This window comes from Ranitomeya variabilis, chromosome 2, assembly GCF_051348905.1.
Source record: "Ranitomeya variabilis isolate aRanVar5 chromosome 2, aRanVar5.hap1, whole genome shotgun sequence".
NCBI classification, from domain to species: domain Eukaryota; kingdom Metazoa; phylum Chordata; class Amphibia; order Anura; family Dendrobatidae; genus Ranitomeya; species Ranitomeya variabilis.
The window spans coordinates 1,006,531,965-1,006,551,511 of NC_135233.1; the positions used below are offsets into that span (position 1 = coordinate 1,006,531,965).

Genomic DNA, 19,547 nt, shown 5'->3' on the forward strand with positions numbered 1-19,547 from the left:
CATTTTTGATATTGTCGCACACAGAACGACCCGACCTATCAAACTGTCACACTAGTTAACCCCTTCAGTGAACACTGTAAGAAAAGAAAATAAACCACAAAAAAACAATTGTATATATGTAATCAAAAGCCACCAAATTAACCTGTAGCTGAGGGTATATAACCCTCCCTGGACACCCCAGGCGGGTCCAATAAAATGGACAACTCCAATCAGATATAAACCAAAGAACAAGGAGTATAGAGATCCAAACCATCATATTAAAACCAAGAACAAACTTTTATTGAATAAATTACACAATAACAACAAGTCTAAGATAGTACAATGTGTACATATAGTAACCAGTATATACTGACACAGAGGTATCAAAAGGAGACCTTAACAGTATGCCGGGTTAAATGCACGCTACACAGTACATCCCAAACATGAGCAATAGTGCAAGGGTAAAGGAATGGCGACAGCTAGGACATTATAACAGGTAGTGCAAGATGCACAATAATAAACCATCCCCATATAAGGCACAGAGTCCACAGCCCACCATTAAGACATTATAGTTATAAGCTTACCCATGTTCAGTACCAAGGGGAGTCACCTGCACTTTACCCGGCGGCCCCGGACGCGCGTTTCGCGGTATAGCTTTATCAATAGGGTTCATCCTTTCCTCTGTCTCCCATGTTTATATACACCACACACCGGAAGTGTGACCGGTAAACGGCGCATGCGCACTGGCGCACCACACCAGTAACAACTGAAGGCCGTCACTGCAGGGCGCACATAGGGCGGAAGTCCGCCGTATGACGTCATGAAATGTGCGCCCTGCAAATATAGATAGCCAGCAGATGGGACCGGTAAGAGGAACGTCCAGTGCGCATGCGCACACACCAGCGACCATTTTCAAAGAGCCCAGTAAGCGTGGCCATATTTGTGGGGACATAACAAGTGAAAAGTGATAATCTCAGATATAATGACTGTGAAATGATAAAATAACATACAGTCTAATACATATCAACGGCCACTACTAAGAGGCATAATGGCCGCAATCATATATGTGAACCCCACTCTAAAAGTGTATAAGTAGTGTAATTAAATACTAACAACGTGACATCCAATATATTGATTACATGGTGATCATACATGTACAGACTACATGGACCATATACATGATATATTACACTAATAACAGATAAAAACAACGCATAATGAAAGATATAAAAGTGCAGCTTTAATGAGATGAGAATCTTCTTAAAATCTTCTGGCATCCGTATGAAACCGTCAGACAAAACGGCCAGCACTACTAGGGGGCATCAAGGCTCATGGTTGCTGTATACAAAAATAATATATAACTAAAAAAACACAAAAGACAAAAGGAACAATTAAAAATGAGTATGAGGACAAAAGCACAATCATATAGAAAGGAGCAGGGCAAATAGGCCCTACCCATGTCAGATCAAGAAAATCTGCACAGGACGGACGAAAAGGGCTAAAGTAAGCCCATCATATCACAGGAAGGGGGCAAAACTTAATTGTTCATTGAGCCCTCTCGGGGCAATGGTGTCAAGGGTGATGATCCACTTACATTCACGCTGTGCCAGGACCTTGGCCGTATTACCACCCCTAATGCCACCATGAACCCTGTCTATGCCTCTCAACCTAAAGCCAGTGGGATCTGATCCGTGGTACAAACGAAAATGCCTTGGTAAAGTTTTCAGACTAGATACATCTAGGACTTCCTTCCCAGCCTCAATATCTCGTACATGTTCGCGTGTCCTAACCTTCAATTCCCTAGATGTGAGACCAATATAGATAAGAGAGCAGGGACATGTCGCATAATATATCACGTAGGTGGTATTACATGATATAAACTCCCGTATCTTGAATTCCCTGCTCCCATTAGATGTTTTAAAGGTCCCACATCTAAGGATGTTAGGACACGCGACACATGAGCCGCAGGGGAAGCAGCCCTGTCTTGGGCCACCCGTACCAAAGGGGCTCCTGGTTTTTGCCACATAGTGGCTTTTCACCAGGTTATCCTTCAGATTTCTACCCCTGCGTTGTGTCATCAAAGGGAGTTGAGTGAGTTGTGAAGCCAGAATGCTATCAGTTAACAGAATGGGCCAATGTTTATTAAGACTTTCACGGATCAGATTCCACCGGCAGTTAGACGTAGAGATAAACCTAATCTCAGACTCCTGAGTTGATTTATTAAATTTAGTTTGACGTAGTAGATCCTCCCTACGTGAAGATCTAGCCCGTCTATATCCTGCCCTGATACACAGACGACTGTATCCCCGGGCCCTAAAACGCTCAGTGAGGATGGTGGACTGTCTCTCGAAGCGGGCCTCCGTAGAGCAAACCCGCCTGTTCCTCAAGAATTGCCCAACTGGAATGGCTTTATTAACTGAGTAATTGTGTGCCGAGGAGGCATGCAGTAAGGCATTTACAGATGTCTCTTTCCTGTATAAATCAGTCTCAATGGAGCCATCCTCGGCTACACACAAAGTGATATCCAGAAAATCAATTTTATTCTTGTGCCAAGTGTACGTGAATTTTAAATTGAAGTTGTTATTATTGAGTTCCTGCATGAATCTGGTTAGGCTGGTCTCGCCACCGTTCCAAATCATAAGAACATCATCAATGTAGCGAAACCAGCCCACCACCGGGTCCGCGGCATGTGCCCCGTCACCCTGAAAAATGTGCCTCTCCCAAAAACCTAAAAATAAATTTGCGTACGACGGAGCACATGCCGCACCCATCGCAGTACCCTGTGTCTGCAAATAAAATTTATCCTTAAACACAAAAAAATTGGAAGTCAAAACAAATTCCAACAACTCCAAAATAAATTCCAAAAAGTGGCCATCCCAGTTGGTAGTCTTGAGGAAGAAGCGGGCAGCCCTCAATCCATCTTCATGTCTGATCGATGTGTACAAAGACTCTATATCAATTGTGACCAAAAGCATACCCGCCTCCAGAGACAGCCCATCCACCCTTCTCAATACGTCAGTAGTGTCTCTGACATAGGAGGGCAAAGTCTCCACCAGTGTCTTTAGGTAGAAATCAATAAATTTACACACATTTTCACATAGCCCTCCTATGCCAGAGACAATAGGTCGGCCCGGTGGATTAACAGTGTCCTTGTGTACCTTGGGCAGGACATAGAAGGTGGCGACCCTAGGAAATCTGGGCAGTAGGCCATCCAGTACCTTCTTGGGTATAATGCCCAGCTCATATGCTGGTGCCACAATGTGTTCCAATTTTTTCAGAAATACCTGAGTGGGATTCTGAGTTAAGACACGATACGTTTCTTTATTTCTAAGCTGCCTCAAAGCCTCTCTCTCGTATTTCTCGACAGGCCAGACCACCACATTCCCCCCCTTGTCCGCTGGCTTGATGACCACCGTGTCAAGAGACTGTAGTTCCTCCAATGCCCTCCTTTGATGTAATGTCAGGTTGTCCCTGTAGAGGTTTCTCGGTATCCTCATAAGGTCCTCAGTGACTAACCTACAAAAGATATCTATCTGGGGGCATAGTGACGGGGGGGAAGGTGGTAGATCTGGGAACGATCGATGTTGGAAATTTACCTATATGGTCAGGCTGTCTTAATAAACATTGGCCCATTCTGTTAACTGATAGCATTCTGGCTTCACAACTCACTCAACTCCCTTTGATGACACAACGCAGGGGTAGAAATCTGAAGGATAACCTGGTGAAAAGCCACTATGTGGCAAAAACCAGGAGCCCCTTTGGTACGGGTGGCCCAAGACAGGGCTACTTCCCCTGCGGCTCATGTGTCGCGTGTCCTAACATCCTTAGATGTGGGACCTTTAAAACATCTAATGGGAGCAGGGAATTCAAGATACGGGAGTTTATATCATGTAATACCACCTACGTGATATATTATGCGACATGTCCCTGCTCTCTTATCTATATTGGTCTCACATCTAGGGAATTGAAGGTTAGGACACGCGAACATGTACGAGATATTGAGGCTGGGAAGGAAGTCCTAGATGTATCTAGTCTGAAAACTTTACCAAGGCATTTTCGTTTGTACCACGGATCAGATCCCACTGGCTTTAGGGTGAGAGGCATAGACAGGGTTCATGGTGGCATTAGGGGTGGTAATACGGCCAAGGTCCTGGCACAGCGTGAATGTAAGTGGATCATCACCCTTGACACCATTGCCCCGAGAGGGCTCAATGAACAATTAAGTTTTGCCCCCTTCCTGTGATATGATGGGCTTACTTTAGCCCTTTTTGTCCGTCCTGTGCAGATTTTCTTGATCTGACATGGGTAGGGCCTATTTGCCCTGCTCCTTTCTATATGATTGTGCTTTTGTCCTCATACTCATTTTTAATTGTTCCTTTTGTCTTTTGTGTTTTTTTAGTTATATATTATTTTTGTATACAGCGACCATAAGCCTTGATGCCCCCTAGTAGTGCTGGCCGTTTTGTCTGACGGTTTCATACGGATGCCAGAAGATTTTAAGAAGATTCTCATCTCATTAAAGCTGCACTTTTATATATTTCATTATGCGTTGTTTTTATCTGTTATTAGTGTAATATATCATGTATATGGTCCATGTAGTCTGTACATGTATGATCACCATGTAATCAATATATTGGATGTCACGTTGTTAGTATTTAATTACACTACTTATACACTTTTAGAGTGGGGTTCACATATATGATTGCGGCCATTATGCCTCTTAGTAGTGGCCGTTGATATGTATTAGACTATATGTTATTTTATCATTTCACAGTAATTATATCTGAGATTATCACTTTTCACTTGTTATGTGCCCACAAATATGGCCGCGCTTACTGGGCTCTTTGAAAATGGCCGCTGGTGTATGCGCATGCATCCTCTTACCGGTCCCTTCTGGTGGCTATCTATATTTGCAGGGCGCACATTTCATGACGTCATACGGCGGACTTCCGCCCTATGTGCGCCCTGCAGTGACGGCCTTCAGTTGTTACTGGTGTGGTGCGCCAGTGCGCATGCGCCTTTTACCGGTCACACTTCTGGTGTGTGGTGTATATAAACATGGGAGACAGAGGAAAGGATGAACCCTATTGATAAAGCTATACCGCGAAACGCGCGTCCGGGGCCGCCGGGTGAAGTGCAGGTGACTCCCCTTGGTACTGAACATGGGTAAGCTTATAACTATAATGTCTTAATGGTGGGCTGTGGACTCTGTGCCTTATATGGGGATGGTTTATTATTGTGCATCTTGCACTACCTGTTATAATGTCCTAGCTGTCGCCATTCCTTTACCCTTGCACTATTGCTCATGTTTGGGATGTACTGTGTAGCGTGCATTTAACCCGGCATACTGTTAAGGTCTCCTTTTGATACCTCTGTGTCAGTATATACTGGTTACTATATGTACACATTGTACTATCTTAGACTTGTTGTTATTGTGTAATTTATTCAATAAAAGTTTGTTCTTGGTTTTAATATGATGGTTTGGATCTCTATACTCCTTGTTCTTTGGTTTATACACAAAAAAACAAGAAAAATATGATGAATCCAGCAGGAATATAGTAAAATCAGTGAATTTATTTCTTCATTTAAAAAAAAAAAATAAATAAAAATGGGGGGGTTATATCCTATGGTACACCACTTGTAAATAAAGTATAATTTATTGATTCATGATCATGATTAATTTCATGATGATGATAATGATGATTAAGACGTCAGTCGAAATTTTTTAAATGAAGAAATAAATTCACTGATTTTACTATATTCCTGCTGGATTCATCGTATTTTTCTGTGGACTGAGTGCTCAACTTTTCCATGCAGGAACAGATGTGGAATAGCCGATATTCAGGTGAGCTGACTATTTTTTGTTTTTTTGTTGTAAAAAAAACAAGCCGCCATACAGTTCCATCGGTGGGAAAAAAAAGTTATATTTCTCAGAATAAAGCAATGCAAAAATAATTATTTTTTCTAAAAAAAATTTTTATTGTGTAAAAGTGACAAAACTTAAAAAAAATATATAAATGTGGTATTGCTGTAATCCTACCGACCCGAATATTAAAGCTGCCTTATCAATTTTACCACATGCAGAACTTCATAAGAAAAATTCCAGAATCTGACTCCCAAAAATCGGAATAGAAAGCGATCAAAACACATTATGTGCCCGAAAATGGTACCAATAAAAATGTCAACTTGTCCAGGAAAAAAACAAACCCTCACTTGACTGTCAGCAGAAATATGGAAAAATTATAGCTCTCAAAATATACACAATAAAAAACGTTTAGTGTGTGACAGCAGCCAAATCTGGTATCGATGTACGGTAATCACAGATTCTGCATTCCCAAATCCAAATACCCATATACCTTCGGAGCCCCAGTGTGCCTAAACCACATTTAGCATCCACATGTTTGGCCTTTCTGTAGCAATGAGAGCCTACCTAACTTATGGGTGCATGTCTCAAGAAGCATGAGCTGGGCATAACATACTGGTCACTACAACGTACTGGGCACTACAAGGTACCGGTCATTACAATGGCAGATTTGCAATTTTTACTGAGCAACATCCACTGCTGCCTGTTTCTGGAAAACACCCATGGAGTTAAATCGTCACTATCCCTGTAAATAAATTCTCAAAGGGGAATAACTTACAAAATGGGTCACTTGAGGCGGGATTCTGCTCTTTTAGCATGTAGGAGCTCTTTATATGGAGTCTGCAAACTATTCTAGGAAAATCTATGCTCCATGAGGCAAGTAGCGCTCTGTCCCTCCAGAGTCTCGCCGTGTGACTAAGCAGTACTGTACAGCCACAAATGGGGTTTTTCTACGTTCAGTAGAAATTGTAGGGACAAATTTTGGTGCACTTTTTACCCATTTTCCCCTGTGAAAATGTAAAATCTGAGGCTAAAACAAAAATTTGGTGGTAAAAATGTAAAACAAAAATTTGGTGGTAAAAATGTAAAACAAAAATTTGGTGGTAAAAATGTATAACAAAAATTTGGTGGTAAAAATGTAAAACAAAAATTTGGTGGTAAAAATGTAATTAATTTTTCTTCACTCCCCAATGGTATAAAATTCTTTAACCCCTTCCCGACCTTTGACGCCACGTAGGCGTCATGAAAGTCGGTGCCAATCCGACCTGTGATGCCTATGTGGCGTCATGGAATGATCGCGTCCCTGCAGATCGGGTGAAAGGGTTAACTCCAATTTCACCCGATCTGCAGGGACAGGGGGAGTGGTGCTTCAGCCCAGGGGGGGTGGCGTCACCCCCCCCCCCCCCGTGGCTACGATCGCTCTGATTGGCTGTTGAAAGTGAAACTGCCAATCAGAGCGATTTGTAATATTTCACCTAAAAAACTGGTGAAATATTACAATCCAGCCATGGCCGATGCTGCAATATCATCGGCCATGGCTAGAAACACTGAAGTGACCCCCCCCCACCCCACCGATCGCCCCCCCAAGCCACCGATCTGTCCCGTAGTCCCCTCCGTCCTGTGCTCCGCTCCCCTGTCCTCCTGTCCGCTCCCCCCGTGCTCCTATGTCACCCCCCCGTGCTCCGACGCCCAGCCCCCGTGCCCCGATCTCCCCCCCTTATACTTACCGAGGCTCCCGGTGTCGGTCCGTCTTCTCCATGGGCGCCGCCATTTTCCAAAATGGCGGGCGCATGCTCAGTGCGCCCACCGAATCTGCCGGCCGGCAGATTCGTTACAAGTACATTTTGATCGCTGTGGTAGGTTCTATCACAGCGATCAAAATAAAAAAAATAATAAATAAACCCCCCCCTTTATCACCCCCATAGGTAGGGACAATAATAAAATAAAGAAAATATTTTTTTTTTCTTTTTCCACTAGGGTTAGGGTTTCAACTAGGGTTAGAACTAGGGGTAGGGTTAGGGTTACGGGTAGGGTTAGGGTTAGGGGTAGGGTTATGGCATGTGCACACAGTGTGGATTGGCCGCGGATCCGCAGCGGATTGGCCGTGGATCCGCAGCGGATTGGCCGCGGATCCGCAGCGGATTGGCCGCGGATCCGCAGCGGATTGGCCGCTGCAAATTCGTAGCAGTTTTCCATCAGGTTTACAGTACCATGTACACCTATGGAAAACCAAATCCGCTGTGCCCATGGTGCGGAAAATTCCGTGCAGAAACGCTGCGTTGTATTTTCCGCAGCATGTCAATTCTTTGTGCGGATTCCGCAGCGTTTTACACCTGTTCCTCAATAGGAATCCGCAGGTGAAATCCGCACAAAAAAACATTGGAAATCTGCTGTAAATCCGCAGGTAAAACGCAGTGCCTTTTACCTGCAGATTTTTCAAAAATCGTGCGGAAGAATCTCACACGAATCCGCAACGTGGGCACATAGCCTTAGGGTTAGGGTTGGAATTAGAGTTAGGGTTGGAATTAGGGCTATGGTTGGAAATAGGGTTAAGATTAGGCTTGTGGTTAGGGTTACGGATAGGGTTAGGGGTGTGTTGGGGTTACAGTTGTGGTTAGGCTTGGGATTAGGGTAAGGATTAGGGTTGGAATTAGGGTTACGGGTGTGTTGGGGTTAGGGTTGTGGTTAGGGGTGTGTTGGGGTTAGGGTTGTGATTAGGGTTATGGCTACAGTTGGGATTAGGATTAGGGGTGTGTTGGGGTTAGTGTTAAAGTTAGAATTGAGGGGTTTCCACTGTTTAGGCACATCAGGGGTCTCCAAACGCAACATGGCGCCACCATTGATTCCAGCCAATCTTGCGTTCAAAAAGTCAAATGGTGCTCCCTCCCTTCCAAGCCCCGACATGCGCCCAAACAGTGGTTTACCCCCACATTTGGGGTACCAGCGTACTCAGGACAAACTGGGCAACAACTGTTGGGGTCCAATTTCTCCTGTTACCCTTGCAAAAATAAAAAATTACTTGCTAAAACATAATTTTTGAGGAAAGAACAATTATTTTTTATTTTCACGGCTCTGCGTTATAAACTTCTGTGAAGCACTTGGGGGTTGAAAGTGCTCACCACACATCTAGATAAGTTCCTTCGGGGGTCTAGTTTCCAAAATGGGGTCACTTGTGGGGTGTTTCTACTGTTTAGGCACATCAGGGGCTCTGCAAATGCAACGTGATGCCCGCAGACCATTCCATCAAAGTCTGCATTTCAAATGTCACTACTTCCCTTCCGAGCCCTGACGTGCGCCCAAACAGTGGTTTACCCCCACATATGGGGTACCAGCACACTCACAACAAACTGGGCAACAAATATTGGGGCCCAATTTCTCCTGTTACCCTTGTGAAAATAAAAAATTGCTTGCTAAAACATCTTTTTTGAGGAAAGAAAAATGATTTTTTATTTCACGGCTCTGCGTTGTAAACTTCTGTGAAGCACTTGGGGGTTGAACGTGCTCACCACACATCTAGATAAGTTCCTTGGGGGGGTCTAGTTTCCAAAATGGGGTCACTTGTTGGGGGTTTCTACTGTTTAGGCATATCAGGGGCTCTGCAAACGTAACATAATGCCCGCAGACCATTCCATCAAAGTCTGCATTCCAAAACGTCACTACTTCCCTTCCGAGCCCCGGCATGTGCCCAAACAGTGGTTTACCCCCACATATGGGGTATCAGCGTACTCAGGAGAAACTGGACAACAACTTTTGGGGTCCAATTTCTCCTGTTACCCTTGCAAAAATAAAAAATTCTGGGCTAAAAAAATATTTTTGAGGAAAGGAAACACATTTATTATTTTCACAGCTCTGCGTTATAAACTTCTGTGAAGCACTTGGGGGTTCAAAGTGCTCACCACACATCTAGATTAGTTCCTAGGGAGGTCTAGTTTCCAAAATGGAGTCACTTGTGCAGGAGCTCCAATGTTTAGGCACACAGGGGCTCTCCAAACGCGACATGGTGTCCGCTAATGATTGGAGCTAATTTTCCATTCAAAAAGCCAAATGGCGTGCCTTCCCTTCCGAGCCCTGCCGTGCGCCCAAACAGTGGTTTACCCCCACATATGAGGTATCAGCGTACTCAGGACAAATTGGACAACAACGTTCGTGGTCCAGTTTCTCCTTTTACCCTTGGGAAAATAAAAAAATTGTTGCTAAAAGATCATTTTTGTGACTAAAAAGTTAAATGTTCATTTTTTACTTCCATGTTGCTTCTGCTGCTGTGAAACACCTGAAGGGTTAATAAACTTCTTGAATGTGGTTTTGAGCACCTTGAGGGGTGCGGTTTTTAGAATGGTGTCACTTTTGGGTATTTTCAGCCATATAGAACCCTCAAACTGACTTCAAATGTGAGGTGGTCCCTAAAAAAAATGGTTTTGTAAATTTTGTTGTAAAAATGAGAAATCACTGGTCAAATTTTAACCCTTATAACTTCCTAGCAAAAAAAAAAATTGTTTCCAAAATTGTGCTGATGTAAAGTAGACATGTGGGAAATGTTATTTATTAACTATTTTGTGTCACATAACTCTCTGGTTTAACAGAATAAAAATTCAAAATGTGAAAATTGCGAAATTTTCAAAATTTTTGCCAAATTTCCGTTTTTTTCACAAATAAACTCAGAAATTATCGACCTAAATTTACCACTAACATGAAGCCCAATATGTCACGAAAAAACAATCTCAGAATCGCTAGGATCCGTTGAAGCGTTCCTGAGTTATTACCTCGTAAAGGGACACTGGTCAGAATTGCAAAAAACGGCAAGGTCATTAAGGCCAAAATAGGCTGGGTCATGAAGGGGTTAAAAAGCCCTTCTCTGTGCTGCTCTAGTTGATTGACTGGTCGCCCATGTGTGTACTTAGCGAGAGACCTGCCAATCACCTAATGGTACTCAGAAAATCCAGCCTTCATCTATATTTTCTTTGAAATGCCAGAGAATTTCAGCAGAAATACCTGGTCACAATAGTGAAGCTAGAATCTAATTCATGCTGCCTAGATCAGCTGACAGGTTCCATATACATTTTCTCTTCTCCCTTTTCCTCTCTCCACATTTTTTGGCTTAATCTACCCTGCTCTATCCTTAAAGATTAGCTGAAGTATTATGTACGTGTAGTTATCATTCAGGCAAGGTTATTTATTTTTCTTCTGCTTTATTCTTTCCCATTTTGTGCTCCTTTAGGAGCTGCTTTTAACTGCGGCTCAGCAAACATCCATATACTATATTCAAACAGCCTGTGAACAGGATTTTATCTGTCTGAGGCCACGTGCACACGTTGCGGATTACTCTGCGGATTTTTCCGGACTGATTTTGGTAAATCCGCAGGTAAACCGCACTGCAGATTACCCATGGATTTACCGCAATTCTTCGGCGGATTCCACCTGCGATTTTACACCTGCAGATTCCTATTATGGAGCAGGTGTAAACCGCTGAGGAATCCGCACAAAGAATTGACATGCTGCGGAATGAACAACGCTACATTTCTGTGCGTTTTTTTCCACACTATGTGCACTGCGGATTTTGTTTTCCATAGTTTTACATGGTAGTGTAAACTCAGGGAAAACTGCTGCGAATCCGCCGTGTCAAATCTGCTGCAGAGCCGCAGCAAAATCCGCAACATATGCACATAGCCTAAACCTTTCTGCTCCCCATGCCCATACTCAGAGAAGTCAGAGGAATTCTAGTGCACAGATTCTTGTGATATAGTGTACAAATCTTTGCGGAGCAGCAATAGAGATGGACTTCTAAGGGAGGAGGAACTGAGCATTGAAAGACAACTGCAGCATAGTATTTAGGAAAGAAGGAAGCATAAAGAGGTAGTCAATAATGATGAGCGAACGTGCTCAGATAACATGTTATCTGAGCATGCTCGGGTCTTATCCTAGTATATTGAGCGTGCTCGTACATTATGTTAGAGTCCCTGCGGCTACATGTTTCGTTGACTTGCGGTGCTGCGCCCTCTGGTGGCATAAACTCCAATGAACTCTAGTGTGAGAAAATATTCAGAAAAATTCCCACTCTAGAGTTCATATGAGTTTATGCCACCAGGGTGCACAGCACCGCAAGTCACCGAAGCTGCATTCCATTCATTCCTCAGTTTTTACAGCCAGGGGTGGCTGCATTAGCCGGCTCCTTCCTGGTTGTAAAATTATTTAACCCCTTCAGATGGATTTACATTGTGGGACATGACTGTACGGCGGACAGGTATGGGATATTGGTGTTTTTTTATTTTTCTATTTTTTTTCAGAAGATAGAGGGTTGTCAGTTGAATTGAGAGTACAATAAAGATATTAAAACCCCATGTGTTTATTTATTGCACTAAAATACTTTATTCATAACGTGTGTTTATTTAACCCTTTACTACTATTGGATTAATAATGGATAGGTGTCTTATTGACATCTCTCCATTATTAACCAGGCTTAATGTCGCCTTACATTAGCAAGGTGACATTAACCCCTTATTACCCCATATCCCACTACTACAGGGGAGTGGGAGGAGAGTGGCTAAGTGCCAGAATAGGCGCATCTTACAGATGTGCCTTTTCTGGGGTGGCTGGGGCAGATGTTTTTAGCCAGGGGGAGCCAATAACCATGGACCCTCTCTAGGCTATTAATATCTGCCCTCAGTCACTGGCTTTACCACTCTGGCGGAGAAAATTGCGCGGGAGCCCACGCCAGTTTTTTCCGTGATTTAACCCTTTATTTTAACACCTAAAGCTCCCAAATTTTGCACACACACACACTACTAACATTATTAGTGAGGAATATGTAAAAATATAAGGGATATGAAATGGTTTACTGTATGTAAACCATGTCTCATATCATGTCAGGTTTGATAAGGAGATAGCAAAAGGCGGCAAATGAATTACCAGCTTTTCTGCTATCTAGCTCTGTATTAAATATAAATATATATATATATATATATATATATATATATATATATATATACAGGGGTTGGACAAAATAATGGAAACACCTAACGTTTTGGCATCATAATCTTCGAACACGCTATAAGCATGCAAACCGTGACATATGGTAATGTTTTGTAGTTGATTTTTTGTGTTATGTGATATGTGTTTGTAAATTAACTGTTAGTTTTGCAGAATTGTAAGAACATTGATGAGAACCTGATACCAATGGCAGACCTCTCGGATTTTTAAAGAGGCCAAATTGTTGGTGCTCGTATGGCAGGCGCTAGTGTAATAGAAAGTGCCCAAATGCTTGGCGTGTCAAGAGATACTGTCTCCAAAGTAATGACTGCATTTGAAAGAGAAGGAAAAACGTCCACAGCAAAGCACAGGTCCGGCCGAAAGTCGAAGTCGACTGAGAGAGACCGTCGGACTCTAAAGAGAATTGTGAGAGAGGATCGCAAGATCACGGCTCCGAAAATCACTGCTGAGCTCAATGAACACCTACAGAACCCAGTTTCCACGAAAACTGTTCGTCAGGAGCTGCACAAATCTGGATTCCATGGAAGAGCTGCAATTAGAAAACCGCTGCTCTCAATGACAAATGTTTCCAAGCGTTTAGAGTGGTGTAGAAACCTCCAGAATTGGTCTCTCGACCAGTCGAAACATGTGATATTCTCAGACGAATCATCGTTTACCTTATTTCCGACCTCCGGCCGAGTGTACGTTTGGAGGCAGCCGAAAGAAGCATTCCATCCAGACTGCCTTCTCCCAACCGTAAAACATGGCGGAGGGGAATGCCATCTTTCAGGATGATAATGCACCAATTCATACAGCTCGAATCGTTAAAGCATGGCACGAGGAACATTCTAATGAAGTTGAGCATCTCATCGGGCCCCCACAATCCCCAGACCTCAACATTATTGAGCATTTATGGTCGATTTTAGAGATTCAAGTTAGACTGGAGGGTGTTTTAACTGCAGAATGGGCTAAAATTCCTTTGGAAACAATTCACACCTTGTATGAATCCATACCTCGGAAAATTGAGGCTGTAATCACCTCAAAAGGTGGACCTACACCTTATTAAACTAATTTTTGTTGATGTTTCCAGGTGTTTCCATTATTTTGTCCAACCCCTGTATATATATATATATATATATATGTGTCTCACTGACTATATACCGTTACGACCATATATATTTGGACAGAGACAACATTTTTCTAATTTTGGTTATAGACATTACCACAATGAATTTTAAACAGAACAATTCAGATGCAGTTGAAGTTCAGTCTTTCAGCTTTCATTTGAGGGTATCCACATTAAAATTGGATGAAGGGTTTAGGAGTTTCAGCTCCTTAAGGCTAGTTTCACACTAGCGTTTATCCGGGGTGTGGAGGGATGCGGACTTCCGTGAAGCCCCGCCCACTGCCACGCCTCTTCGTTCAGCTCTGCCTATGGCTGCATGCCGCCGCATGCGTCGCACCATCAAAACAACACATGCGGCGGCATCCACATACAGTGGCATGGCCTGCGTACCCAATGTTTAAAGTGAACCTGCCACCCCCAAAATCCACGGTGAGGTAAAGGCCCCGTCTCACATAGCGAGATCGCTAGCGAGATCGCTGCTGAGTCACAAGTTTTGTGACGCAACAGCGACCTCCATAGCGATCTCGCTATGTGTGACACGTACCAGCGATCAGGCCCCTGCTGTGAGATCGCTGGTCGTGTCGGAATGGCCTGGACCTTTTTTCGGTCGTTGAGGCCCCGCTGACATCGCTGAATCGGTGTGTGTGACACCGATCCAGCGATGTCTTCACTGGTAACCAGGGTAAACATCGGGTTACTAAGCGCAGGGCCGCGCTTAGTAACCCGATGTTTACCCTGGTTACCAGCGTAAATGTAAAAAAAACAAACAATACATACTCGCCTTCTGATGTCCGTCAGGTCCCTTGCCGTCTGCTTCCTGCTCTCACTGACTGCCGCCGTACAGTGAGAAGTGAGAGCACAGCAGTGACGTCACCGCTGCGCTCTGCTCTCACTGTACGGCCGGATCTCAGTCAGAGCAGGAAGCAGACGGCAAGGGACCTGGACACCGAAAGGCGAGTATGTACTGTTTGTTTTTTTTGGTAACCAGGGTAAACATCGGGTTACTAAGCGCGGCCCTGCGCTTAGTAACCCGATGTTTACCCTGGTTACCCGGGTGCTGCAGGGGGACTTCGGCATCGTTGAAGACAGTTTCAACGATGCCGAAGTCGTTCCCCTGATCGTTGGTCGCTGGAGAGAGCTGTCTGTGTGACAGCTCCCCAGCGACCACACAGCGACTTACCAACGATCACGGCCAGGTCGTATCGCTGGTCGTGATCGTTGGTAAATCGCTTAGTGAGACGGGGCCTTAAGCTCACCGGCATCAGGGGCTTATCTACAGCATTCTGTAATGACGTTAGATTATACTCACCCAGGGGCGGTCCCGCTCCGATGGGCGTCTCAGGTCCGGTACAGCGCCTCCCATCTTCATTCCATGACGTCCTCTTCTGGTCTTCGTGCCGCTACTCCGGCGCAGGCCTACTTTGTACTGCAAAGTACTGCAGTGCGCAGGCGCCGGTAAGGTCAGAGAGGCCCGTCGCCTCAACAGGGCAGACAAAGTACGCCTGCGCCGAAGCCGCGGTGCGGAGACCAGAAGAGGATGTCATGGAATGAAGATAGGAGGCGGACCTGAGATGCCCATTTGACCGCGGACCAGCAGCGGGACCGCCCAGGTGAATATATTATAACCTCTTTTTCTCCTCTTTCATGTAACATCGGGGGCTTATCTACAGCATTACAGAATGCTGTAGATAAGCCCGATGATGGTGAGCTTACCTCACCATCGATTTTTGGGGTGACAGGTTCCCTTTAAGATAGGGTGTGCACGCCGCATGCAGGGGAGCGGGGCTTCACAGAGGAAGTCCGCATCCCTCTGCAGCCCAGATAAATGCTAGTGTGAAACTAGCCTAAAATGTGCCTCCCTGTTTTTAAAGGGACCAAAAGTAATTGGACAGATTCAATAATTTTAAATAAATTGTTCATTTCTAGTACTTGGTTGAAAACCCTTTGTTGGCAATGACTGCCTGAAGTCTTGGACTCATGGACATCCCCAGACGCTGTGTTTCCTCCTTTTTGATGCTCTGCCAGGCCTTCACTGCGGTGGTTTTCAGTTGCTGTTTGTTTGTGGCCTTTCTGTCTGAAGTTTAGTCTTTAACAAGTGAAATGCATGCTCCATTGGGTTGAGATCAGGTGACTGACTTGGCCATTCAAGAATATTCCACTTCTTTGCTTTAATAAACTCCTGGGTTGCTTTCACTTTATGTTTTGGGTCAATGTCCATCTGTAGTATGAAACGACGACCAATCAGTTTTGCTGCATTTGGCTGGATCTGAGCACACAGTATGGCTCTGAATACCTCAGAATTCATTCGGCTGCTTCTGTCCTGTGTCACATCATCAATAATAGTCCATGAGCCAAGAACCAAATTTGACGATATCGGTACCAAGCGGAGTGACTAATTCTCTTTGGTATTTTTAGGTAGATGCATGTCTGTAGTTTATTTTTTGATATGATAGCCCTTACATATACGTAGCTTATTAACCCCTTCAGCCCTAGGCCTATTTGTACCCAAGTGCCTAAGCCAATCTGACCTGTGCCACTTCATGGGCTAATAACTTTGGAACGCTTTCACCTATCCAAGCCATTCTGAGATTGTTTTCTCGTGACATATTGTACTTCACGTCAGTGCTAAATGGGAGTCAATATATTTTACCTTTCTATATAAAAAAATGCTAAATATTCGGAAATTTTGGAAAAATCGGCAATTTTTTAACTTTGAAATTCTCTGCTTTTTACAAAAATACTGATACCCCCCATAATAGTTATTAATTTACACTCCCCACATGTTTACTTCATATTGGCATCATTTTGAAAATGAAACCTTATTGTTTTACGACGTAATAGGGCTTATAGTTTTATGCGCAATTTTTCACATTTACAGCAAAACCCACTTTTCAAAGGACCAAGTCACTTCTGAAGTCACTTTAAGGGGCTTACATAACAGAAACCACCCATAAATTACCCCATTTTGCAAACTACACCCCTCAAGCTGTTCAAAACTCATTTTTAAAAACTGTTAACCCTTTAGGTGTTTCCACAGGAATTTTAGCAGAATGAAGGCGAAATTTCAAAATTTCATTTTTTTTCCAGATATTACATTGTAATCCAATTTTACCTGCAACCTAGCAAGGGTTAACGGCAAACCCAAACTTGGTTACCCTAATTCTGCAGTTTATAGAAACACCCCACATGTACTCGTAAACTAAAGTATGGGCACACAGCACAGCTCAACACGGAAGGAGCGCTATGTGGTTTTTGGGTGGCGGATTCACTGGAAGAAATCTAGGGGGCCATGTCACATTTGAAGGCTGCCTGAGGTACCCCCACAGTGGAAACCCCAAAAAGTGACCCTATTTTGGAAACTACACCCCCAAGGAATCTTTTAGGGGGTATAGTGACCACTTTGACCCAACCAGTGTTTCACAGTAGTTGGAAACACTTGGTTGAGAAAATGGAAAAAGTGCATTTTTTACATGAAGGTGTCATTTTAGGCTCATTTTTTTATTTTTAAGAGGTGTACCAGCAAAAAATGCACCCCACTATTTGTTCACCAATCTCTCCCGAACACAACAACACCCGATATGTTGTCGTACACTGCAGTATTGGGGAACGGCAGGCCTCGGAAGGGAAGGAGCGCCAAATGACTTTTGGAGTGCAAATTTTACTGGAAGAAATCTAGGGGGCTATGTCACATTTGAAGACACCCTGAGGTGCCCCAACACACGCACACACACTGACACATACACGTTCTGTGCTGAACAGGACTCTCCGGTCTTCTCTGCAGAGCTCCTATCTCCCTCTGTAGAGGCTGACACCTCCCAGGCTTGTGACTGATCACATGGCCGTGACATCACCACAGGTCCTGTAGTCCTGTACTGTGTGCTGCTGCTGGTAAGGAACTTGTGGAGAGAGGGGGAACAGTCACCTAGCACCAGCGCTCCCAGCTCTAAGAACGAGCGCCTCATGAAGGTGGGCCCCTGCCTCCTCCTTCCCTGCGCGGCGGCCTTTCCCCCCGGCGGCTGTATTCGGCGTATAAGACAACCGCCCTCTTGGAGCCATGTTTTTCATGGCTAAAAAGTCGTCTTATACGCCAGGAAATACGGTAAATAAAATTTTAATGTTTTTCTTTGTGTTTGCAGGTGTTTACTGACTATCTAACGGCATGATGGAAGTACCAGCAAGGAAGAAATCACGGATCGACTGTATCATACACTGCTCTAATGATGACAGCGATGATCTGGCGTCCCTTAAGGATTTGGACTCCTGGAAAACATTGCTTAGGGCTGCAGAGATCAGGCAGCATGAATCAGTCCTGGTAGCAGCTAAGGGCCTTGAAGAAGGAGAAATACCACACATACAATATCACCGTAAATGTCGTAGTATCTTTACAATGAAGAAGTCACTGGATTCTATCCTTGGCAAGGGTGTCAATGTCGAAACAGCAAGCAAAATCTCCATGAGGAAGCTACCGAGGGGTGCCCCCAGTGATAGCAGGGTGTATGCCAAAGTATGTATCTTCTGTGAGAAGTCAAGCAAGTACCTAAAAGGAAAACAAACAAGGGAGCCAATTGTCCAGTGTGTTGAGCTACGAGCAGATGAGACGATCCGCAGAGCAGCGATAAGGAAAGGCACACAGAGAATACTTGGTTTACTTAGCAGAGACCTTGTTGCTGCAGAGGGGCACTACCACAAGTCGTGCTACAAACTATTCACAAAAGATGATTCCCAAGTGGCCTGTAGGTCTAGTGCAGCTGAAAATCAGGTCGAAAGCGAGGAAGTACGCTACGAAGAGGCAGAGAAAGAGGCCCTTGAAGAACTCTTCTTGTATATAAGGACTAAATTGTTCCCAAACCCAGAAGTACTGCCTATGATAAACCTCACATCTAGGCTTGAGAGATTAATGATATCCCGTGGTATCATCCAACTGAAACCATCGACAAAGAAACATGTTCGACGAAAACTTGAAACAGAGATTGGGGAATCACTCCGCTTTCTCTCAGATGAGAAAGGTAAGCTTCTAGTCTATCCATGTAGCCTATCAATGGACGACCTTGTCCGGCAAGTACACAGCATGACAAAAGATCTGCAAGAAGCAAGAGCTGCTAACTCTGGAGATATCGTAACCAAAGCAGCAATGCAGCTAAGGAATGAGATCAAGAAGCAAGATGTGAGTCAGCCATGGCCTCCCAATACAGATCAGAATGTCGTTCCTGCATTAGTCACTCAATTCCTGCAAACCCTGCTTACAGGAGATTGTGAGTGCCAAACTACCTGTGAAAGAGCTCAACGTCTTGCCACATCCTTCGGCAGTGACTTGGTTTTTGCTGTTACCAATGGAAAGACAAAGCCACCAAAGCACGTACTGCTATCCTTTGCAGTTAAGTCTTTGACCGGCAATACAGAACTGATTCGAACTCTGAATCGTCTTGGCCACTGTGTGTCATATTCAATGGCTGAGGAGATCGATACAGCCCTTTGTATCCAGAAGTTGGAATGTTCAAAGGATGACATCCCAATGCCAGCAAGTATCTACCCAGGTGTGTTCACAACCCTGGCCTGGGATAACATTGACAGACTTGAGGAGACACTAAGTGGAGCAGGTACATCTCATAGAGTCAA

The 19,547-nt window shown here is 44.1% G+C and overlaps 1 protein-coding gene across 3 annotated transcripts in view; it reads right to left on the reverse strand.

Annotated features, from left to right (window-relative positions):
• The window catches only part of RAB6B (RAB6B, member RAS oncogene family), a 97,552-nt gene that overhangs the window by 34,778 nt on the left and 43,227 nt on the right, over positions 1–19,547 (reverse strand). The window lies entirely within an intron of this gene.